Source organism: Polypterus senegalus, chromosome 1 (assembly GCF_016835505.1).
Source record: "Polypterus senegalus isolate Bchr_013 chromosome 1, ASM1683550v1, whole genome shotgun sequence".
NCBI lineage: Eukaryota > Metazoa > Chordata > Cladistia > Polypteriformes > Polypteridae > Polypterus > Polypterus senegalus.
The window spans coordinates 70,419,211-70,432,897 of record NC_053154.1 but is presented as its reverse complement, the minus strand read 5'-3'; the positions used below and the strand labels follow the sequence as shown (position 1 = coordinate 70,432,897).

Sequence of the window (13,687 nt, the reverse complement as noted above, 5' to 3'; positions counted from 1 at the left end):
TAAATGAACTGCAACACGTTAAGTTAAAAAAAAAAAAACACATCAGAAAATATTGACTAGCTCAGAACTTTCAGAGAGACTGACCGCGGGAAAAAAACTTTTAAGCAGGAATGAAGCGTTGAACCCTCAACAAATTCAGGGGCAGAAGTCTGAGACCTTGATAAATGTTGTTGTACCATATTGGTATTGTCTGACGCTAATAAACTGAATGTGGCAGGATTTGACATAAAAAAGATTACATACGAAAGGACGTGATCATGAGCGATAAAGAATGGTAGCTCAAGACTTATATCGGCAGACCACACCTTGCTTAAAATGATAAAAAAAAAGAAATTTTTTTGCACAGGAATACAACCACTAAACTGCTATTATTGGGACAAGTAAACATTTCACAGCTCGTATAAAGATTCAAAGCTGATTAAAGAGTTTTAATGCACTGCGCACTTGCCAATTGGATTCTGATCACTCAAATCATCCAATTCCCCAAATCTGCAATTTATAAGGCAAGAGAAACTGATTGCCTTGCATTGTTGGATTTCCTGTAGTTTAAGAGCAAATTGTACACTAATCTTTCCCACACGCACTTCTTCAGTGCTGGACAGAACCCCCTGAGCGTGACTCACAAGAGCAATAACCGTCCCAAGATGAGTTTGAGAGACGCAGAAAATTATGAAGGAAGGGGATAGCCCTTCTCCACATTGCCGCTTTTCAGAAGAAATGATAATAACTGTTATAACTGGTGACCCCCTTGCCACTTTAACACATCAAAACAGCTTTTCTCCTCCTTAAGGAAACAGTAAAGATTAATACATGTGCAGTGTTGAGCTAAAAGCTCATTGGGGTTTTTTGTTGAATTTTATACTTTGTTTCAAGACAAACAAAAAAACGTGTTAGTTAGCCCCCTTGCTCACAACAGAAAAACTCAAAATGAAAATTGCAGAAGGTGAAAAACGCGCCCACCCCCCAACATCTAATAAAGGACTGAAAGGGATGGAGAAAAGAAGAAAGCATCCTATCTGAGAAGAACCCATGAACCATCTCTGCTGGAAAAGGCAACCTGGCGTAATGCCCACCCAGTCACATGAACGAATGAAAGGGCACTATAATCATTCGGTCTTTAAAGCTGCAGGGGCATTGGCTGAACAGTGTTTTTTACGTGCTCACACACTCAACACAGTTTTGGATTTTCTACAAAAATATGAAATAAATAAAAGTATGTAATAAAGACTGTTATTATAAAAGACTAGATGAGTAACAGTGTAAATAAATAAGACGATCAAAAGAATTTCAATAATTAGCCAAATTCAAGTTGTTTTGTGTAAATGTGTGCCTTATTTAAAGCAAATGCAAACAGCTAACAAACTTTTTTTGGGTTTGGGAGGGTCTAGAGGAGGGGATAATAACAGCAGATTATTGAGTTTTATTTTTCTTTCTTGTTTTTTTTCATATGTATGTTGATAAATGTCTCTTTATGCTTGTTGGCTTCAGATTTTTTATCGTTCGCACTTTGAAAGCTGCATACACCGCAGGAAGGTCCCCAAGTTCTAGGAGGAGTAGAAACCTGCAGTTGTGAATTGGTAGTCTAATTAGTTGTGCTGGCCCTTTGACTCATACTATCTGGTAGTGTGGCTGGCTGCACAGATCAGTCGTTCTCCTCGGTGTGACGTGCCTCACATTGCACTCTTTTCGTAATTGGACTTTACCGCTCTTCTAATTCAGTCAGACATACATGTACAGGTGCTTTTATTTTACAGCATTCAGAATGAGATGATAGTGCTTTGGGATCAGTTTAAGGACCACTGGTGCTCATCACAAGTGATTCAGTGTGGTCATTCCTGTCTGCTAGGCATGAATATTTGGGTTTCTAAATGATCTGTTACTAGCCAGAGGGCTTTACACCCCGATTTCTGCAGTCGCTGGACAGCTCAAGAAATGTTATACCCTGTCAGGGCAGAGTGAATGGCGAGAGTCAAGAAGTCGGTTCTGCTGAAATCTGTTTTATCGAGTGACATGTTGCAATGCTTATTTTCTTAATCTTTGTTGGCTTAGAAACCATAGATTGCGTAAGAAGTCTACATTTTTCAAAGTATCTAAATATTTGGAGATCTGTGTTTTTAATGTTTTTTTGTCACCATTGGTTCTTATGAACATTTTAAGAACGTTCCTGTGCCTGCTCTGTGATGATAGACGCTGAAGGGTGTTTAATTACCATTAGTGTTAAAAGTCTGGCCTTCTGCAGTAGAACTGATTCTTGGTGTCATGTTGTGCCCCCCACATTAAATTAGAACCTTGGTCTGTGTAAATGGCGATGTGGGAACAACCACAGTAATATGCTGAGCCAGCAATAACTATATGAGTATTTCATAAATGTATTTCATTCAACTTACAGGGGGAGTCAAAATTATGTTAACATTTGAATGGCGGAAACAATTTATTCACGAAACATACTTCATATGTGCGAGTTGATTTACAGGAATGTCTGTTTGCCATCATGTTCAGTACACGTACCATATGTGGCACATAAATTGTCCACAAAAAGTAAGTATACACATAGCAGCACCATTAGTGTTAACCTAATTTTGACTCACCCTGTATTTTTTAATGTAGTCATGAGCAAAATGATTCACGTGAATTGAATTCACAGCAAAATGTGGTGTATCTCTTCACTAAAAATTTGCAAATTAAATTGCGTTTGGATTTTGGTGTAATTCATGGCATTCACACAAGAAGAAGGGCGTTTAATTCCTGTCTAATCACATGTGTCTGCCTGTCATTTAGTAATTAAATAAAAATCTCTGAAAAATCACTGAAGTGTGCATATCCTCAACTAGGGTAAGATGTTAACTAGGTGATGGTGAGTTAGGGGATTTTGGGTAAAGGCAGTTTTCCATTTAATGAGTTTTCCCATGGAAAACAAACAGTAATGAGTATGATGGCGTGTTTTAGTGTGTCTGTGTACAGAAAATACATAGCCTATCACATTTTTTTAAAAAACGTACTGCACTCCTCTGTGGTGATGTGAATGAGAGGCACAAATAGAATAGATATTACTGCTGTAGTACGGATTATGTGATTTACACTGGTGAACATGCAAGTAAGTGTGACTTTAGGGAGCAGTATTACTGGTTTTCACCCAAAAATAGAAACTTTAAAACCCTAAAAAACTCTTTGGTAAGTTTCGCTTTAGTGGAATTGCCTATGAAATGAATTGTAGTGTCAGTTCTATGTGAATTAAAACTTGCTTGTTTCGCGCATCGCTATTCTTATTTATCAGTTTCCTCACTAAGATGGCTGACTCTTACACTGATATAAAAGCATAAAATAATAATAAAAACAAAACTTTACTAATTCTTACAGATACAGTAAGAAAAAAATCCATATTTAAATATATAAATAAGATAATTTTATATAATTACTTGTATTCATTTATATTGACAGTCTATAACAATGAAAATAGTGTAATACAAATGTAATAAATAGAAAAAAATTTACTAAATAGAATACTTAAAATAACTGAAAAGAAGGAAAAAATGAGACAACAAGACAAAGGTCTTAAGCCAAATGGCCACTCAGTAACCCCAGATTTTGATTTAAGCATCTTTAATTTAAATAGCATAACTGAGAAATTCGTGTCTCGTTTTAATATACACAGACATGTGTTTGAAATGTGACAACTACAGCTGTGTGGTTGAACAGCATCAGTTTCAATGTGGATAAGCATTACAGGGTTTAAAACCTGTGCCAACTGTAAATAATTATTGTAGACAAAGCTAGCAAGATGAGAGCTTCACTCTTCAGGTGAGCATCTAAGGCACGTTCATTTGAGCCTGTATGGCTTTCCTTCTTTATTTCATAAGGAAAAATCGATGCATTGCATAATTCAGGATCTAATTGAGTCATTCTGTGATATTTGGATGTTGAGCTGGTCATTGGTATCAAAGGTTATTATCTATTCTGACATCTTGTTCCATGATCAAAAGGATTAACATGGTCAGTGTAGCAGTTTAGCCTTGGCACAGGAAGACAGTGAGAAGAAACTGGAAATGTAGAAGAGTCCATAAAATGAAGACTACCACAATTTCTATATTAGTCAAATAGCCACCAATTGTCTTTTTAAGTATGAGCAGCCAAACCAGTACCTCTTGATGTGTCAGCCTTGATTTAAATGTTGAGATTGATTGAGCTTTCCTTAGTGGTCAAATTATACCAGAGTTGTGCAGTGACAAACTCTTCTATCCATCCTAGATTTCTTCATCCTTGGACATTGTGAGAATAATTGCACCTTGTGAATACAGTGAACACTCTGGAGGGTAGCCATTAGTCAAGTCTGTTATGTAAAATGGAGCACAGCCATCAGTCACTGCAGCTATTAGTCAGAGAATTTTGAAATCTGCTCTAAACGTAACTGGAAACTAATGCAGTGACTCAAGAACAAGGGTTCTTGGACTCTAAGGTGTTATCGTTTTGGCAGCATTTTGAATTAGCAGCAGGCAGGAAATACAGAGTGGTGCATGAAAAAGCATCCTGGTCTCAGTATCAGAGTCATTAAGAGTTTGATTATTAATGTGAAGATTATGTTTTGCTTTAAGAGTTATTTTTTAATTTAATTATCATTTGAAGAATGTTACTGATCATTTTAAAGGCTGTGCAGAAAACAGTCTCCACCAAAAACAATGCAATGTTCTGTACATTGTAATAAACAATTAGTCGATTTCTGAGGACATTTATCTATATGATCTGCAATTTTGCCAACAACCTCTGCTGTATGGATGAAAGGGTTTCTTGGTTTTGCAAGCCAATAGTAGGCCACTTTCTCACCAATTACTAATTTGTGCGTTTTGTAGGATCATTCACAACTGGGTATTATTCAATGCATCTTTCGCACGTTGACCTGAAGAAGCGTCACAGGTGAGACATGCTGTTCCAGTGCATACAGCAGGTCTTCTCATGAGCACAGGACTCTCCACTAGTTTCACTTAACTTCATTGTCTGCAGCTAAAACCAGGCCAGGGTCCCTTAACATGAGTGGGGCTACTTTGTGGTGCACCACCCAGTAAAATGATTCAATAGCCTGTGGCTGTAGCATTACCTGAGTCGATTCTGTCTAAAATATTTTAAGCAATCTTTCAGTTTCTTACATAGTGAGGAAGTGTATTAATTTTGCTATATTGAGTAACCTTAGGAAATTTGGTTATAAAATGAAGCAGGAAGTCAGGAATCTGTTACTTTCAGTCCATCAAAGCCATGTGATTTTTACCAGAGCAGCAAACATCATCCCACATTGTAACAGAACATTACTAATGTTTGATTCTTTCTTTAAAGGATGCTGTCTTGACAACTTTCCAAAGTTTCATTTTTCTGTGGGAAATCAGATTCCTTGAAAACCATTTCTTTGACTTATTCCTTCTTGTGGTGGGAGGTTATTTCCTTGTAGCTTCTGTTCCAGTACAATGCCGCTTGTTTCAGACTTTTATGTGCTATGTACAATTGGCTTTCAATTAAATTAGCCTTTATGATATAGTTAAAACTGCCCCAAAGTGCTTAACGTGTACAAAATAAAGATATTTATTCTTACAAATCAAAAAATGACTGGTTACTCGTTTAAGTTAGTTAGTGCTCAAGTGTGATTCTGGGACGCTGTCCTGCTTCTTGCCTGCTTGATTTAACCCACACTGACCTGTTTGGAGCCTGCAAAGCATCCAACAATCTCCTCACATTAAATTACAAAGCCTTAATCCAGAAATGACTCTTTGAGTTCAACATCTATTTCCCATAATTACCCTGAACATTAAAGTAATTATTTCTTTTCACAGTAACAGCAGTTCAAAATGGCAAATTTATCAAAGATGTATATATAGTCACTTGACTGCACTGCTTCTGACAGCAGCAATGCTATTTTTGTTGGTTTCTCACCATACTTGACAGCCAACTATTCTGTCCTTTGTAAATGGAGACATATTCAGCACTACACGGAATATGAATGTCTTAAGTACTACAAAAAATTTCTGGCAAATCACAATATGAGTGGTGTTCATTTCTTCAGGGTAAAACAGTAACACTGATCCCCTTTGTATGGCTCATGACAGTAAATCATGGATTCAGTTACAGTGAAAGAGAGGCAGAGCAACACATCAGCATCTGAAACTGCTTCTTCATTTACAAATGCAGACTCAAATACAGTATAACGTTGCCATTCTAAGTTTCCATCCACTTTTTTCGCAGCCATAATGATAACAGTCTTAGCAGACAGAACAGTCACGGTGGTAACAGGCTTAGCAAGCTTCTAACAAGCAATTCCATCTTGTTCTGGTTAATTAACAAGCATGACCAGGCTCTTTGAGAAATATAATTCCCCTACCATGTTCTGAGTCTGATCTCACTAGATGTTGCTTGGTACCCCTGTGGAAACTGTCCAGGGGTCCCGGACCACAACAACTGTCTCATCTCAATCCGGAGCAGTAGCAGTGCTACCTCAACATCTTCTCAGAGTCTGAAGTGCTTTGTCATGTCACCGAGTACACCACACAGCCTTGTTTTAGCAACTCATATCTAATTCTTTCTGACATCAATTCATTCCTCATGATAGGCTCACCTAACAACTTGTCTTCTACTTTATTACTAATGATTGGCATAAATCAACTTGGCACAGCTAGCAGATTAACCAGTCCCAAGGAGCACTTGATACCAGGACCGACCCCTGAAGCCAGGCCATAGGGTACCATTGTATGACCTCAGTCAAAGATGCTGCAGGGAGCCACAGTAATGGCTCACTACACACTAGGAGAGGGGAGAGGGAGAGATGCCATGCTTACTGGTTGATAACAGACACGTGTGGGCTGGATTTAGACTGACTTGGGCAGTATGTGCATTGAAACGAGCCAATATAAGCTCTGCACAGTACACTGACTACCTGCCATCTGGGCAGATCTGAGCATTCATTTTGTGAGCTTTGTTTCTTTTCATCTCATGCACCGTTATCGTAAGTAGTTTGTGTAGTTATAATGAAACGCAAGTAACAAATTGGTAGTTAAAAATCCAATCTAAGGGATCCAAGCAATTTTTGATGATCTTTGGCTGTATTTGTTTCCAATAACAGGAAACAAAAGTAGCAACAACAGCAATGGAAGTATGAGTAATGTGTAATTGTGGTAAATATCTTGACTAATGAGCTTCATTTCTTATTAAATTTCAGTCGTATAAGAATTTTATGCCTTTAACTCGCTTCTATGACATGGTTCCTGCTCTCTCATCTCCTCATTTCCTTAGTTGTTATCTAGCCGGCCAGCATCTACCCGTGACACTTGTGGTGAGCCCATGGTTATCAATTGTGATAAACTAAGAAGATTGGCACCTCCTCATAACAGATCAATAGATGATTTATTTCAAAGCAAGTCAGATGGAAGACCTGTCTTGAAAGTTGCATTGGCAGTGCTTTACGATGGTCATAAAAGTGAGCAAACCAACATACCGCTAAACTCGTTTCCACATTTGAGTAAGCCCACGGTTAGATACAGTTGCATGAATTATGTTTCTCCTTTCATATTTATTATTTGAAAGTATTGTTCCTTTACAAAACAGTTATATGGTGGTAGATAACATCATTTTAATTTTTACATCTACAGCCCTGGCATAATTTAATTACCAACTGATAACTGGCACAAACACCTGTCTGGTGCAAGCTGACTGCCTTGAGGTCAAAATCTCAAATTATCCCGGCAGCTCAGTGTGGGGTAACACCCCATGGGACCTTACGGCCCATTACTCCTCACCACTAGCACATCATCTTATCCTGCTATTATTTCATAATCCTAACCCTAACACAAAATGGAAAAGACTGTCCCACTTTTTTTTTATTGCAAAAACTAAATTCAGTTTATGAGGAACAATCCTAAGGTCTGACAGCCTGGCAGGCATTTCTTCTTGTCATTAGCTGAGCATGCTCAACCATTGCTAACCTTTCAGCTCTTTCATGGTCTCGGGGTGATTACTTCATATTAAAGCTTTTACAATCTGAGCAGAACAAGATGTGGTACTGTATGTCTTTTTGATCTGTAATGTATGCATTGTAATAAAATTTTGAAGTCAATAAAATAAAAAAAAAAATTAAAAAGAGAAGATAACCGTGATCTTTGAACAAATATAGTACAATATGTTTTAATTCGAGCAATGCACCCATCAAAGCCACCTGCAAGGAATATTTACCTCATACTATGCTCAGATGTCATCCTCATTTTCAGCAGGTGTTCTATGAACAATTAGCCTTTGTCCATACCTCCACTTTCAGATTTCATGGGTGCTGCCATTATCTGACAGCTACTCTGTCCACCTGCTGCTGAATTTAAACAAGATGCTGGAACATCCTCTGTCCTGAAGTCCAGCATCGTTTCTTGAGTATTTGTCACCAGTTGAATACAAGTTTTAGCTACTCTTCACCTCATCCTTCACTTTTAATCTACTGATGGTCTCAGCAGATAATAAGCCATGGACAGACCTGGCCATCATATCCCCAGGACAAGCCTCCTGCTTCTGCTGAAGAATTCAAGTGGATCACTGTGAGATACAATATACCTTTGATCCATATGTCTTATTACTTCCACTAATGGGCCATACTGGCGTTATATCACAGGGGGAAGATGTGTGGAGGAGCATTAATTACAAGTTCAGTCCTCCACAAATGAAGTGTTCTAAATCTGAAGAAATAGCAGTTCACTTCAAGGTTGTCCAATACTGGTTAGCTTCTCAACTTATAATGAAAGCTTTCACGGGAGTTATTCATTTCAGTTGGTCATTTATTTGGAGGCTACCTAAAGCTCATGATCATGATTTAGTCGGTCAGGTCTCTACCACTCTAGTCTCATACATCATTTTCAAACTGCTGTCACTACACTGATTTATTAGCCAATCTTACACTCACCTCTGCAGCAACCTGCAAACAGTAATCAGAGATACTTGATGTCCTCCCCAATCACTCAAACACTTAGATTTGCAGATGTTCATTTTTATCCACATTGCATTACAGACTCCACTTCATGGCAGAGGTCAGAGTCAGAAAAGAGCACATGTACCAGCCTCAAGTCTCCAGATTGGATCCTGTCTAAGCTTCAGGTCTCTCTTGAAGTCCCTTCTGTGAAAAGTACAAAATGGAGCAGAGACAAGCACACCCTTGATGGTGTCCTTTGTCCACTTTAGAAATGTTCATCTGCAATTCCTCTTCCTCTTATAGCACAGATATTATAGAAAATGTTACAATATATGCAAACATATCAACAAAATGTTTCTTTAAACATATGCCAAACAACATGCATGACCCTTCAAATATCCGTGCAAGTTCAGATATGGTCCACCGTGCCATACATAGTCAGGACAGAATCTGCCTAATTTTTCTTCATTCTGAAGTTCAACTATCAGGCACCCTGGCACAGTCTCTAGCTCCATTTTTAAAAATTGGGACCACCAAATGAATTTGCCACTTCTGAGTTATTTTCCCCACATTGAATACAGTAGTGAAACAATATGCTAACCAACAGGCCCATATTAATATCCAATGCTGTCAGTATTTTCTCACAGAATTTTCACCCACTCCTTCTGCCTTGCCACCATGGGGCTTTTCAATTACCATAGCAGCATAAGTCAATGAAATGATTTGCTCCCTTCTCTGGGAGTATTTACTAGGTTTATCAGGCATGGTTAACCTTTGAATATTTGATACTTCCTGAGTAGTTAAATGATTTCTCAGAATCTTTTCAGATCACCCCAAAGTCACTCTCTATGGCCTCAACGAACTCCTGCCAAATACGGGTCTTCACCTCAGTCGCAGCTGAAGTTGCTGCTTTCTTGGCCTACGAGAACTTCTCTGTTGCATCCAGAGATGCTTCTTCTAGCATTGTAGGGAAGACCTCATTTCTTTAACTTGATCACTAAACATTGCTGTCCAGCAAAAAAATCCTAGGCTTACCATCATAACAGTCACTGACTTCATTTTTAGTTGCAATTCTCTGCTGCTGTCACTGGCAGCTTTTTAGGCCTCATGTCCCAGCCCTCCCCAAAAATGAGGGAAAAGCCATTCTGAAAGTGTGATTTGAACCCACAGAAACATCCGATGGTCATTCCCAGTACACATTCTTTCGAAAGTGACTAACTCCAGCGCACCCTGCACAGATAAAAGGCATAGCACTCCCAGCTAATGGTGGCCCAGTACTACTTGTAGAATTATCGTATATAGTCGTGTATAAGTCGGGTCTTGAAACTCGAAAAATTGATCATAAAATTAGACCCCGACTTATATGCCCGTTCAAAAATGAGACTTTTTTTTTTTTTTTTTTTACACTTTCTTGCCTCCTCTAATCTCACATCAGTTTCTCAGACACATCAAATTTTGCTGCAGCAGCGCAGTTACCAATTTCTTTTGCTACTTCAATGACTTTTAATTTAAAACCAGCTTCATATTTTCTTATGATCAAACGCTCCATCGCAGATTAGCAGATACGATAAAGGAGTATGAGGGTGTGAGATACAAAAAACACAAAACAGTGCAAACGTCACTTCGGAATAGTTTGGGTATTACTGTATGCTCACGTAAACACAATACAAAGAAAAAAAGGCCGTGTGCTCCGTGGTTACTCTCTCAGGTGGGCGCTAGCATATCATAATCTCTTGGACCAATAACGTGAGTTTTCTGCATTCAACCTATACGACCGACATTATAAAATACCGGAAATTATACGGTAAAATAAAGCCCCGACTTAGAACTTAAACGCAAGTATATATACAGTATAAAATTTTGTGACACTATCACTACACCATTTTATAGCAGGTTTTCCCCACAATTATTGCTGGATTATTTCTGAAAGGATGCTGCCATGTTGATATTGATAACAATGATTGTTGTTAACCACTTGATTACAATGCTAGCGTGCAGGTGATGTCAGTGAGCTTCTGGTCTTTAAGATGGTAGCGTAAAGCAGCAGTTCTCAGACTTTCATATTTAACGCCCCCCCTTGTCTACCTGGAATAATTCTGCGCCCACTGTATAATATAAGATAGATGAGAATAACCCATGATACAACTAACAAAGGTATGATACTCGTGCGGTGTCGCGGTATCCTATCAGTTTTACTTCCATAAGATTTGCATGTGTTCGGCTAACTTCGATGAAATATTTGCAATTTATTTTTTTTTAAGTGCTTTAATAACTGTTAAAATGCCTTGTGTGGTTTTTGGTAGTAATTCTAATCCCAAAAGCAAAGAAAAAATTATTTATTCTTATTTAATTATTTTTTTTATGTAAAGAAACGATTAAATATGTTTTAATTTTTAAAAATCTCGTAAACGAGGACACCGATGAAGTCAATCTGCGTGAGACGAACATATTTTCATCCGACAAATATTATACCGCTGTTAGTTGTATCATGAAAATAATTACGCAGTAAATTATTTAATTCAGTTTGCCAATATTGGCTACGCTGCCAATGTGGTGCAGTCGCGCCGCATTATCACCTGATCTACTGTTACCCGAATGTTCGTAACAGATACCGATACGTCTCGAACTTTCTGGATTGAAAATACTCGACTATAAAAGCAACAGCAGTGGCGCCGCTCATCAGTTAGTCATTAAATCTATGCCTTAGAAATGTTTTATTTTAATTTTAGTTATAATGCCATCATTGTGATTATATGCTTGCAAATTTAAATTTGAAATAAAAATGTGAAAAATTAATTTTGATGTCTTGTTCATTTATTCGACGCCCACCTTGTACAGCTTCAGTGCCCCCCCAGGGGGGCGGGCCCCACAGTTTGAGAGTGTCTAAAAATATTCTAGTACATTTCTTAGAGCTAATTTTAGTCAGGGAAATGATTCTTAGTCACGCTTTGGATTTCTGGCTTGAGCGAAGCCCTGATCAATCCCATCTGGGTGGCCTGGGGGAAGGTATCTGATGTTAAAAGACCTAAAATACAATAAACCCCAAGAACATCACTGGTGAGATGTCTGTGTGAAGCAGCAAATACATTTTGTGCAAATGGCTTTATGTAACTTGCTCACGTTGTTCATATATTGCTTTATGTAGCTGCCCTGGACCCATCACTTCCATATGTGTTACATACAATGGACGAATGCCAAGAGATCTCTGGGTTTAAAGTCAAATTTAGGCTTATTATTTAATATTAATGCTTTCTTATATAAGTTCAGATTTGAATTTTTCCCTTTCATTGTGCCACATTGGTTTACATACCTAGGAGTTTACAATGATTCAAGTTTAATTTGAATAGACCTTTGGCGCCTGCTAAAACAAGATCTCTCTAATTGGTTCATATTCACCAGACCTTATAGTACAGAATTAATATCAATAAAACAATTACCTAAATTCTCTTACCTTTTCCAGGTTCTCCTGGTTTATATCCTGTGCACGTGTCTTCCTGTATTTTCCAGGAGTCACACACTTTCAAGTTCTTTTATCTCAAGCCTTATTCTAACCCAAATCACCCCTCAGAACAGGCAGTGGAGGCCAAAACAGGAACACTTTAGAGAAAAATAGATTTTAGCTCAGTTTTTGATGATAATTTAACTTCTTGAAGTAAATAGCTGAGAAGGCAAAACATCAAGCACATCAAACGAGGGACTCAACAGCAGGAACACGACTGAGTGACTTGTCTGTCGTTGAGTCTTTTGGCTCCACAGTTGAGCCCATGTCACGTGACTCGATGGCATGGAGACTTCCAACCTGGCAGTCCTCAGATGTGAATTTATGAAGACTCAAAAGATAGCTTATGGTAGCAGCCCTTTTTATTATCTGATTCAAATATTATTTATAATATGTATTCAATAAACATCATAACTCCAGTCACATTAGAGATTCTGTTAGGTGTAAATTTCTTTTCTATTTTCTGATTATATTTTAAATGGGCCTTGTTAATACAGTGTCTCATATTCCCAGTGAAAGCTGAAAAATTTTAATTTGTATATATAAATACAAGCTTAATGTATGTGTAAAATATGGAAAGACAGAAAAACATCACAAATGTTGGCATAAAGAACCAAGTAAAAATCACTATAAATATTCCAATTATTGATCATATTTGCAGCACACTTTAACCGCTCTGTTATTATTATATACTTGGCTAACACCTTTATCCAAGGTCACTTTTAAGATCAACAGATAGCACATTTGTTCCAAAAAAAATTACAATTGGAGCTCATTAAGGCGAAGCCAACTTGTTTAGGGTCACCCTAGTAGGACAGCATCGGAAAAAAGGCAACATTTTGGGTTACATTTCTAGACCATGACACCACACAGCCGGCGTGGACAAGTGAATTTATGAAAAATAACTTCTTCAGTGACCTTACACAAAGTGAGACCAGATATTTCCTAACTTTAAATCTTTAACCAGCAAACATTTGACACTCTGGCAGGCAGGCAGGATGGAAGGAACAAAGGAAACACATAGCATGCATAACATACCAGTGTGGCTTAAAAACCTGGACATTTTTAAATATGGACGACACCAAGAAATGAAATTTTGCACATTTACTTCTTGATTATTTCGATTTACTAATCACGTATTGTGATGCCGGGCTCACAAAACTCCGAAATAGGAATCTAAGTGAAATGCAGTCCTTAATAAATGAACACAAACACAAAATGCAGCCTTTCCAGCTGGCACACCCATAACGGGCAAAGCCAATCAAATC

At 37.9% G+C, this 13,687-nt stretch overlaps 1 protein-coding gene across 7 annotated transcripts in view; it reads left to right on the top strand.

Moving 5' to 3' along the window:
- Positions 1-8,112, top strand: part of sema6e (sema domain, transmembrane domain (TM), and cytoplasmic domain, (semaphorin) 6E) — a 384,951-nt gene extending 376,839 nt beyond the window's left edge. For all 7 annotated transcript variants that reach the window (XM_039750618.1, XM_039750627.1, XM_039750576.1 and 4 more), the window contains one exon: positions 1-8,112. This exon is cut by the window's left edge and continues 1,298 nt beyond it. The gene's annotated coding sequence lies outside the window, so the exon portion shown is untranslated.
- The last annotated feature ends 5,575 nt before the right edge of the window (positions 8,113-13,687 follow it).